Genomic DNA, 10,878 nt, shown 5'->3' with positions numbered 1-10,878 from the left:
CTCCAACCTAGGGAGGATGATGTAGATCAAAGTGTTTGGGATTTCATGAAGAAGAGGGGAATGGCTGGTAGTGTGGACATACCCCAGAAGATGGTGACGCAATCCCAGACTCATGCTGCAGAAAAGGGAGCTCCTGGAACAGCGATCCATCGCACGTTGATTGCGATCGAGCGCCCTAGAGTAGCGATCGAGCGTATGGTGCCTGCGCTTGAGAATCCAACCCCTGGAATTTGAAGGTCGTCTCTAGTATTGCGACCGATTTGTCCCTGTAACTGCGAATGATCGCATGCTAGAGCGCACCCCATCCCTGGAAGTCCAATCAAGAGCAAGCTTACCTGCAATAGAGCGCACTCAAGGCGCTATGTTACTTTTTTCGCATTTATTTCGCTTTGAACCGACTTTCTTTCCTTGTTTTTGCTGGGATTGGGGTTTTGAAAGTCCCTATTTCGTGTTTTAGTAGTATTAGGAGTATTGGAGGCTATAAATACATGCTTATAGCCTCTAGCAAATTCAGTTTATGAATATTATTTGGTTTTCTCAATACTAATACTCAGAGTTGAGTTTCTTCATTACTTTTCCTTAAATTCGTAGATAACATCTATTGATTTGAGAAGGTTTCTTTGATTCTTGTGATAGTCTCACAATCTTAGAAATATTTATCCATTCTACTTGCTGTTTTCTTGTTCATTACTATCCATTGCTGCATCACTATTTATTTCTAAAAATAAATAGGAATAATAATAATGATAATAAACCAAATTCTTCTATTGTAGCTAGTGTTGTTGAATAAACTTCTAATAATTAAGAAATTTTTTAGTTAATTTTCAGATGGCAGCTTTAACGATAAATGAATCCTTGCTTCAACTTCACATTACACTTGTGCCCTCGAAATGATTGGTTAACTACATATGAGACAATTAATGGTGGTTTAGTTTTGATGGAAACCAACGTGACTTACAAGATTTATTGGAATAGATATAATTTAAAAATATGATACATCACAGAAATATTAAGACTTTGACTGATGTTTGACATATACAAAATTTGAGAAAAATTTTATTTTATTTGGGCATTTTGAGTAATTCCCTTGATTAACTTTAGTGAAGGTAAAGTAATACAAATCTACAAATGTTCTTTCATTGTGAGTAAATGTAACGAGATTGATTACCTTTGTTGTTATAACGCCCCCAAATTAATTAATGAAAAACAATTTGAGAGTTACCTCTAACTTTGCAGTGGAAAGTATGTCCGAATTAACATTTTTCATTTTTGCACAAAAATGACATTACAAATCCACAATCAAAGCGCTAGGCACCATTAATAAACAACACTTGCAATGACCAAAATGATTATCTGTAAAAGAAAATACGTAAGTTCACAATTTAGTAAGTGAAATCGCTGGTAATAGATAATCCATGCTATGAAACCATGTTTTATGACAATTATGAAAAAATGTACATTATAAACATAGTATTTCGATGCTTGAAAAGTTTATTTTGATGCACGTTAAAAAATGTTGCGACTGCCCACGGTTGCACTAGCCACCTCGATGGTACATAAGGGTGGCCACAACCACTCCTGATTGGCAATGGGATGATCACCACCACCTCCAATTGGCACCAAGGGTGTCATCTCACTCCCGAGGCTTCTAGTTGAGATGACCATTGTAGATTTTTTTTTCTTTTTAGACAAAAAAAAAAAATAATGGTTTTTAGGAAGAATTTTATTTTTTATTTAAGAAAAAATAATTATTCCTCTCATTTTTTAGAAAAGTCTCACAAATAACAGAAATTATGAGATAGCTATACCATTTCTGTACCTATTCCTATCTACCAAGCAGCCCCAAGAATAGGAGCTATGCACTGGGACACTTCACATATGGTTGTTAAGCTCGGCCCACTCAACATTTATTTGCCAATCATTCTTAACGGGCGTTACAGCCACAAATTTGCCTCCACCACAAATAGTAATTCTAAAAGTCAATATTGTGTCTCTTTTGTCACTCTAAAATAATATGACTTCTAAAATTATAATTAGCTTTCTGATTAATTATGAAAAAAAAAACTTTGATCAAATTGTGATTTTAAAAGCCACTTCATTCTTAGAATGACACAAGAGAAATACAAAAATAACTTCTAGAATTATTCATCACAAACAAGTCGACTTAATAGATTTGTATGGTCTCATAAATTTTTTGCCTATATTATGAAATTGACCATCTTCTTCATCTTTTTATTTATTTATTCTAGCTTGTTGAAGGTGAAAACGTGGAATTTGTGACTCTAGAAAGAATGGTAAAAGTGGGGTTATGGTGCATTCAAGAAGATCCAGCGTTGCGTCCTTCCATTAAAAATGTAATCTTGAGGTTGGAAGGGACAATGGATATTCCTGTCCCTCCATCTCTAGTTGTTTAATTCCCATGTTATTCATGAAATGATTATCCTTTTATTGTTATTATTTTTTTTTACAACTTTTATAGCAATCAACATATTCATGTGTACGCATTCTCAACAAAGATTTGTATGTATGCACAACGACTATATGTATTACTAGTGGGATGGCTTGCACATGCTTGATTCCCTGTGTTCAATAATAATATATATAATTCATTACGTGATATTTAACATTAAAATCTAAATATCAACTATAAAAAGTATTAATAACATAAATTTAATATCTAGTCCTTAAACAAGTGCACATTCAAATTCTTACACAAGTAAACTAATAGAATAACATTACAAAAGTGAGTAGATATGATGCAAAAATAATAATAATAAAAGAAAAAAACCTGAAATATGATACCATAAATTTAATGTCTATGTTATGATGTTGAACATCTTTCCTAGAAGTTCGCTGGAAGTCTCAGATAGAGAATTGATGTGTAACTCTGTCAAAGATGAAATACAAAAATGTCAATAACCATATATAGCAGTCATGTATTAAATTTAAATTTAACTCAAGTGCAAACAAAAAAAAAAAAAAAAAAGAAATTTACACATACCCTTAGTGAGTGTTGATAAGCTAAGGAGTGTCTAGCGTTGGGATATTGCTGTGCCATTTGTATGCTCTTCTCATCTCAGTTGACTCCTCTAAGTTGAATGTCCTATCACATTGAACATTATAAATATTTAGCCTTATTAGAAACTGCTTGAACCACCAAGTAAAATCAACAAATGAAAAAGAGTGATTCAAACTTACATGTTTATCGGTGTCAAAATCAAGTTCCAGATTCCTTCATCATTCTCCCAAATGTTGTATATAATTATTCGTGTTCCATGATCATTTAGGGAATTGAACTACATAGAGCAAAGAATGATAAGTAGTGATAAAATGAGAAATGTCATTAAATATATATATTAAAAAAAAAAAATTATAGGAATGGTGTACGTGATCCATATAAGTTTTGAAACAGAGTAGTGCTACTTATATTTCAAGGGGCCAAAATAATTAAAAGTCCCTTTTTAGCTTTATTTGGAAATGGACGCACATGGGTGTGCATACACACAGCTTGAAGAATCTAGCATTGTGACAATGGTATGAGATTATTATAAGCCCTTTCTAAATTGAAAAAACCAAAAGAAGACTTGCCTGCTTAAGAAGATCTTCTTCATTTGCATAAGGTGACCACTGCAATATGGTTGCTAAATTTCTATCCCAGTCATGCAGAGAAGATCGTGTCATCTTCTTCCACTCTTGTCCTCTTTTTTCAAAGTCAATCTTGTCATTCCAAAATAAATTAAACAAAAAAAAAATAGTGATAAAGAATGGTCCAACAGTTGGATGAAAATTTAAGTATATATATACATGCAAGAATCATTACAAGTGGTCTTACCATGGAAACCACAACATCTTCCTTTCCAATACCCCTTAGAAATGTTTAGGATATCATTCTGATGCTTTGTGTGAACCTTAAACAAATAAATACAGTTAAATTAGTCTTGATTCTTGAAGATGACATGCAAACAAATTGAGCCAACCCATAGAAAGTAAATAAATAGAAAGAAATTGATCTCTTGTTCAGCAATTTGCCATATATATAATCACCATAATAGAAAGATCAAAAGAAGCAAGCCATAAACAAAAATTAATTGCAAGCAAAAAAAGAACCTACCTTTGTCCATCATTCCCTTGGCAACGTGAAAACACAAGAACATTTGCTCCTAGCCTCATTGTACTTGTCTTGAACTCATTTCCATATGGGAGAAAATTGGGGGGAAAAAACAAGAAGAAAAAGATTAATGCATGTCAAGTCTTCTGCACATCCAATTATTTACCCATTAAGTAATTTAGGAGCTCACATTGACCAATGGTGTTCGCCATGTTGCTTTTTACAGAATAGCCAAGGGACATGCACTGCTGCATCTTATCAGGAGTCATTCTACCACCACTATCTGCAGCACAAAAGTAGAAAGCAATAGATATTTAATGAAAGAAATAGAGACAAAAAAGCCTTCGAGGAGCTAAATTGATCTTTTAAAAAAAATTTCAATATCCGTGTTAATTCTTGTGTTGGCTTAATTCAGTTCAAAAATGCAGAGATTACTGTTCATGGCCTCAAACACTGATATAGAATGCTCAAATTCCATTCTCTACCGTTCATAATGTAGATTCATGTGTTATGAACGTCTCTGCAAAATTTTAGCTCAATCGGACCATAAACGTCCATCGATCGGAGCTATTGATCAAGGCTGGACAGCATTTCCAGAATGTTGTTTCACCCATTGCATGCCCTGTCCAGATAGCCCTTCCCCATGTCCGGACCGCATTTCCAGAAACCCTATTTTTGCTCTGCAAGGCCATGTCCGGACAGCCCATTAACCTGTCCAAACACCTCGTACGTATTATGCCCAAAAAAGTGTTTTTAGTGGGCTCAGATCTAGGGTTTGATGTACTGATATATATACATCATTATAGAAGAGAGATGCACGAATTTTCGCCCCCAGAGAGTTCGTTGGAGGCTGTGCTAAGAGAGATCGTATGTGGTGAGTGTTAAATTGAATCTCTTAGAGTTTTAGTTATTCCTTTGATAAATCTATAGTTGAGAAGTATATCGGAAGGGCTCGGTAAAGGAGAATCACGTTGAAAAAGATTGTGAGCAAGGAGACGAGTTGTAGGCTTGTCGATCTTATAGAGTCAAGGTCTTGCAAAGGGTTGTAAGTGTTCCTAGTGTCTGTAATCTCTGGATAATCTTTTGATAGTGATTTCCTGGTTTGGCTGCCCTGGAGAGGTTTTACTCTTAGATCGGTTTCTAAAAGGTTTCCTCTTCATAACCAAAATATTTGTGTCTGCCTCTTTATTTCTTTATATATTTTGGGTGATTGAATTGTTTATTGCTTCATAGTATTAATTCCGCATAAATTATGATAAACAAGTTTTTTGGAGTCGGCATAGCGTTTTTCAATTGGTATCAGAGCAGGTTCACTCTGTTTGGCTTAAATTCCTGAGTGAGATCCTTGACTCTTTTTTTTAACTATGAATACATCTCAGTCCCTTGTCATTGACTCTTTTGGTTTTGATGATCTTGATGACTTGTACAAGATCCTCTCTAATGAGTATAGTCAACTGTCCTACAGATACAAAAAGATTTGTAAGAATTTTAAAACTGTAGAACAGGAAAAAGAATCTTTGGTGAATGAATTGTCTAAATCACATGCCTTGATTATTTCTTTAAATTCTGGTATGTCTGTGCTTGTTAAAAAGAATATATCACTTGAGAATGATTTGAAAGAACTCTCACAAAAATTCTCTAGTGATAATCTGAAAAGTTTTTTTCTATGTTAATAATAAGCATAGTATGATTGTTGATAATTGTGTTTGCTCTACTTCGCATGCTTCTAAATTTGAAAGAAATACCTTGTTTGTTTAGCCTGTGAATGTTAAAGAAGTTAAGGCTAATACAGTCTATTTGAATAAGGGCAAAAACTCTTGTTTGAATAATTGTGTGAAGCTCAAATTGAAGACTTCTTCTAAGAAACAAACTCAAGCTAAGTTTGTTCCGACATGCCACCATTGTGGGATTATTGGTCACATCAGACCAAACTGTTTTCAGTTTAAATCCCAAAGACTTTGGAACAACTCGGCCTCTCCTAAGAAAGAAAAATATGATATAGAGTCGGGTTTGCCTAGATCAAAGTCTAAATATATCCTTCCTCATAAATGACAACATTCTCAAAGGTTTGTTCCTACCTGTCATCATTGTGGCAAAGTTGGTCATATTCAACCAAATTGTTTTAAATTGAGACCCTATGTACGTCATAAATCTGGTCCTAAGATTGCTCAAGAATGGGTTAGGAAGGGTTATAACATTCACCCATTGAGGGAGAGTGGTAGTGATCTCACCCAGAGTTAGGTGAGTCATTAACAAGCCTAGGATTGAGTGTTTTACCTTTTTTTGAATATCATAGAGCATGTTATTTTTCTTTGCTTTGCATTTTTTTTTTTTTTTTTGCTTTCTTGTTTATGCATTGCATTGATTTTGTTGTTACACTTTTTGTATGAAGAGTGTAAACATAGTTGTTTTGAGATTCTTGTTATGAGGCATCTTCATAAAGGATTTTTCAAGAAATTCATATGTTATGATCTTTGAAAGGCTTATAGATGAGATGTTGTGTGCGGACCACCAAGATTTTTGTCTACTTGCTAATCAAGTGTTCATGAATGTGTAATGTCTTGTGAAGACATAGAAATAGTTATTAAACCAAATCATTATTTGTAGTGAGACCTATAAGATGTGATGAAAGTTTTAATGCTAAAGGACATTCATGTATTGCCTGTTGTAATCTCAACTCAAGCATGTTGTTTTTTTTTTTTTTTTTTGCATTACATTTTTGTTTGTTTTGCATTTGTTTTCATTTGTGTGCATTTCTTTTGTGAAAATTTTCAAAAAGACAAAAATATGTTACTTTGATTGTTTTCTTTTCTTTCTTTTGTTTTATGCACCTAGATAGTCCATTAATTTCTCATGTTTCTTTCATGGATTTAATTCCTTGTGTCTTGGAATGTTCTTAATATGCATGAGATGAAAATTTGCTCTATGGACTTGTTCTTGTTGTTACCTAAAGCCTGAGCTTATGTGGTACGTTTTGCCTATACTTTATCTCTTCTGCACATTTAAGCTTAAATTGAGGTTTTGTTCCACTTTCTTTGTGAGGTCTGTTAGGTAACCATCTGAGGTTTTTGACTAGTCATATTTTTCAAATTGACCATATGCTAGTTGAACCTAGGGCTTAAAAATTCCCGCTTTCTCTTTTATGATAAGCACCAAAAGTTTAAGGACACTTTCTCGAAGAGAAAAATAAACAAAATAGTGAAACAAATAAAATCAAAAGATCATATTCCAAAAGGAATTTATTTCACTATGTCAAGCTTGTGCAAAATGTTTTACAAAGAGAAATGTATAGGATGAGAGTGGCTAGGCCCTAGTATGATAAGGTTTGACTTTTGATTTGATATACTTGTCAAAACCTCATGATGATGAAACTTTCTCCTCATTTTGTAAGTTGAAAAATTTTCTCTTTGGATGGCTTACACACACACGCCACACAAGCATGGGTTGAATGAAACATTTGTCTTTGCTTGGGTTAAGCAATATGAGTTTCTTGCCACCTCTAGTCTCATGTATATTTTGCATATTTTGAGCATGTTTGGGATATTCATTGTGCAATACATGAGTCATTGATGTGTATATCATGTGTGTTCATTTGAATTTTGAGGGGGAGAAACATATTTTGCTTTTCCAGTTTCTTGTTGATAATTGAGTCATACATTGAGGGGGAGTTCTGCTGATGTTTCTTTATGATCTTGCATTCTACGTCATTTTTTTTTATCACAAGTTTTATTTATGTATTCTTGTTCCACATATGCCTTGATGTATTTTGTGAAGTGTTTCAAGAAAAATGAAGACCTTTTGTCATTCTGTGACAAAAAAGGGGAGTAAATATGGAGAGATGATGGTTGGCTCGGCATTTTGGTTTTGTCACCGAATTGCCAAAGGGGAGTTTGTTAGTTCTTATCTTGGCTTAATTCAGTTCCAAAATGCAGAGGCTACTGTTTACGAGCTCAAACACTGATTTAGAATGCTCGGAATCCAATCTCCACCGTTCATAATGTAGATTCATGTGTTATGAATGTCCCTGCAAACTTTTAGCTCAATCGGACCACAAACGCCCATTGATCGGAGTTGTTGATCAAGGTTGGACAACATTTCCAGAATGCTATTGGACAGGCTTTCCCTGTGTCCTGACCGCATTTCCAAAAACCCTATTTTTGCTTCGCAAGGCCGTGTCCAAACAGCCCATTAACCTGTCCGGACACCCCGTACCTATTATGCCCAAAAACGTGTTTTTAGTGGGCCCAGGTCTAGGGTTTGATGTATTGATATATACATCATTATAGAAGAGAGAGACATGAATTTTTGCCACCAGAGAGTTCGTCGGAGGCTGTGCTAAGAGAGATCATATGTGGTGAGCGTTAAATTGAATCTCTTAGAGTTTTAGTTATTCCTTTGATAAATCTATAGTTGAGAAGTATATCAGAAGGGTCTGGTAAAGGAGAATCACGTTGAAGAAGATTGTGAGCAAGGAGACGAGTTGTAAGCTTGTCAATCTTACAAAGCCAAGGTCTTGCAAAGGGTTGTAAGTGTTCCTAGTGTTTGTAATCTCTGGATAATCTTTTGATAATGATTTCCTGGGTTTGGTTGCCCCGGAGAGGTTTTACTTTTAGATCGGTTTCTAAAAGGTTTCATCTTTATAACCAAAATATCTGTGTCTGTCTCTTTATTGCTTTATATATTTTGGGTGATTGAATTATTTATTGTTTCATAGTATTAATTCTGCATAAATTGTGATAAACAAGTTTTTTAGAGTCGGCATAGTGTTTTTCAATCTGAAAATCATAATAATAAGACAAGGACAATAAATAAAGAAATTTTCAGAAAACAATAATTGAATAGAAGGCAAAACAATAAAGTTACCTACCATCAACTTGCAACATTTTAGTACCATCTTTCATGTTTTCAAGAACATCTACATAAACATATGTAGCTTCATTACAGACTTACAAATTAAAAGACGAGAAAAAAAATGAAAAGATGAAAATTAATGCATGTAATGATTCTTAACTTTTGGAAGCAAAGAAGAGTCTAGGTGTACCTCATCCAAAAAAAGAGTTGTCTAGAAGCTCCGCAAAAGCTGTGCAATTAAGAACCATAGTCAATAATATTTTCTTTTATAAATAACACAGTTATTTTGGAGGGAAAAAAGAACAAAAACCAAAAAAAAAAAAAGAGAGAAAAACATATCGACTACCTACCTCCCAGAGCCCATTTATGGCTGGTCGCATTTGAATGTAGAAATTTAGGATGGACCCTGACATGATCTATGCCTACTGCAACAAAAATTGAAATATGTTTAGAATTAACAGGTACGATTTTCTTGCTTGGAAATTGTTATACAAACATTTGATTTCCACTAATAAATCAAGTTTTTGTTTTTGTTAGATAATGTCAATGACTGCCCAAACAGGTGAACTAAACATAAATTACAAGAAACTCCTAACCATAATAATTAGAAAAACAATTTGACATGTAGAATTTATGAAAATTGATAATGAAGAATGCCAAGACCTAATTTTTTGATAAAGAAACAAAAGAAACACAAATTTAAATTGAAAATTAATCACAATGCAAGAGATTTGATTTGTTGTTATAAGATCTAATGCCCCAAAAATGTATATATTGTCACTTACTGGCTCCTCATTAATTCCAGTACCCGCTCATATTCATTCAATATATAGCGGTAAGACAATCCACTTACAAAGAATGCTAAAAGAAAAACAGTCAAACAATTTCAAGTATCATCTTGTTCTTTTTTCTTTTTTTTTTTTGTTAGTACTTCCACGTGCAGTAGCAACATGATTCTCGTTAAACAAAAAAAAAAAAGGAAGAAGCATTAAACGTCAATCCTACCACAGACATGTAAACAGTGAAAACGAAAAGAAAACAAAGGAAGAAAGAAAAAACAACAAGAAATAATAAGAAGAGAAAAATAAGCACCTATCAGATCTCAACACCCTGTCTAGCAAAATGCATGTTCCGAATTTAAGAGCTTGCAACACTTTTGCAATTGAAGATTAATGTTGAGAGAGAGAGAGATAATTGGATAAGTAATATTTAGGATAGGTCAAGGTCAGCCGCTAGTTGCAATTGAAGGCCATTTATTGCCATTTATTGCATGGTTTAGATAAAATAATAATAATAATAATAATAATAATAATAAAGGCAAATTGTGTTTACAAAAAGCATAAGAAATCAAAGTAATTTGGCCTTCTCATTTGCCAATTTTTTAACCCAAAGGCTGTCACAGCATTCTACTTCGCACAAGTTCAAGTATAACTGTAACATCCCCAGCCCGTTAAGGCTGAGTTTGCCACTTTCCTTCTTTTACACCAAAAACTTTTGCAAAGATCTATAAGGTCTATCAAAGTACTTGATTTTAAAGAATACGATCAATGTATAAAACATTCTTCAAGAGAATTTTATTACAAGCGACATTAGGAAAGATTAAACTTTAGTGCGGAACATCATATTATTACAATAACTAATATGAAAAGACTTTGAAAATTAATAATTATTCCCGCCCCCATTCTGGCCTCCTATTCCAGCATCCTTTCTACCTGAAAACAAGAAATAAAACTGAATGAGCCCAAAAGGGACCCAGCAAGTAAAATCCACAACCATAAATAGTTTCACTTCTTGTTCTCAGTTTTGAAAATCGTTTCACAAATAAATATACATTCAGCCATAATAATACATGTATGTACGGTTGCATCTCCCGTCGCATATACGTACTATTACATCTAGTAATAGATCATCGTCATAAA

General features: G+C 33.7%; 2 long non-coding RNA genes across 2 annotated transcripts; both read right to left on the bottom strand.

Annotated features, from left to right (window-relative positions):
• Positions 1 to 2,757: 2,757 nt before the first annotated feature.
• Positions 2,758 to 3,292, bottom strand: LOC132188812 (uncharacterized). Its single transcript, XR_009440918.1, has 3 exons — positions 3,199 to 3,292; positions 3,002 to 3,103; positions 2,758 to 2,887 (listed from the first exon to the last, which is right to left on the bottom strand). It is a non-coding gene; the product is annotated as an uncharacterized LOC132188812 (long non-coding RNA).
• Positions 3,293 to 3,594: 302 nt separating this feature from the next.
• LOC132188811 (uncharacterized) lies at positions 3,595 to 9,048 on the bottom strand. The gene is made up of 4 exons (XR_009440917.1): positions 8,976 to 9,048; positions 4,112 to 4,391; positions 3,833 to 3,908; positions 3,595 to 3,717 (listed from the first exon to the last, which is right to left on the bottom strand). It is a non-coding gene; the product is annotated as an uncharacterized LOC132188811 (long non-coding RNA).
• Between the last annotated feature and the right edge of the window lie 1,830 nt (positions 9,049 to 10,878).

The sequence above is a fragment of the Corylus avellana genome, chromosome ca7 (assembly GCF_901000735.1).
Source record: "Corylus avellana chromosome ca7, CavTom2PMs-1.0".
NCBI classification, from domain to species: domain Eukaryota; kingdom Viridiplantae; phylum Streptophyta; class Magnoliopsida; order Fagales; family Betulaceae; genus Corylus; species Corylus avellana.
This window is presented reverse-complemented; position numbering and strand designations above follow the sequence as displayed.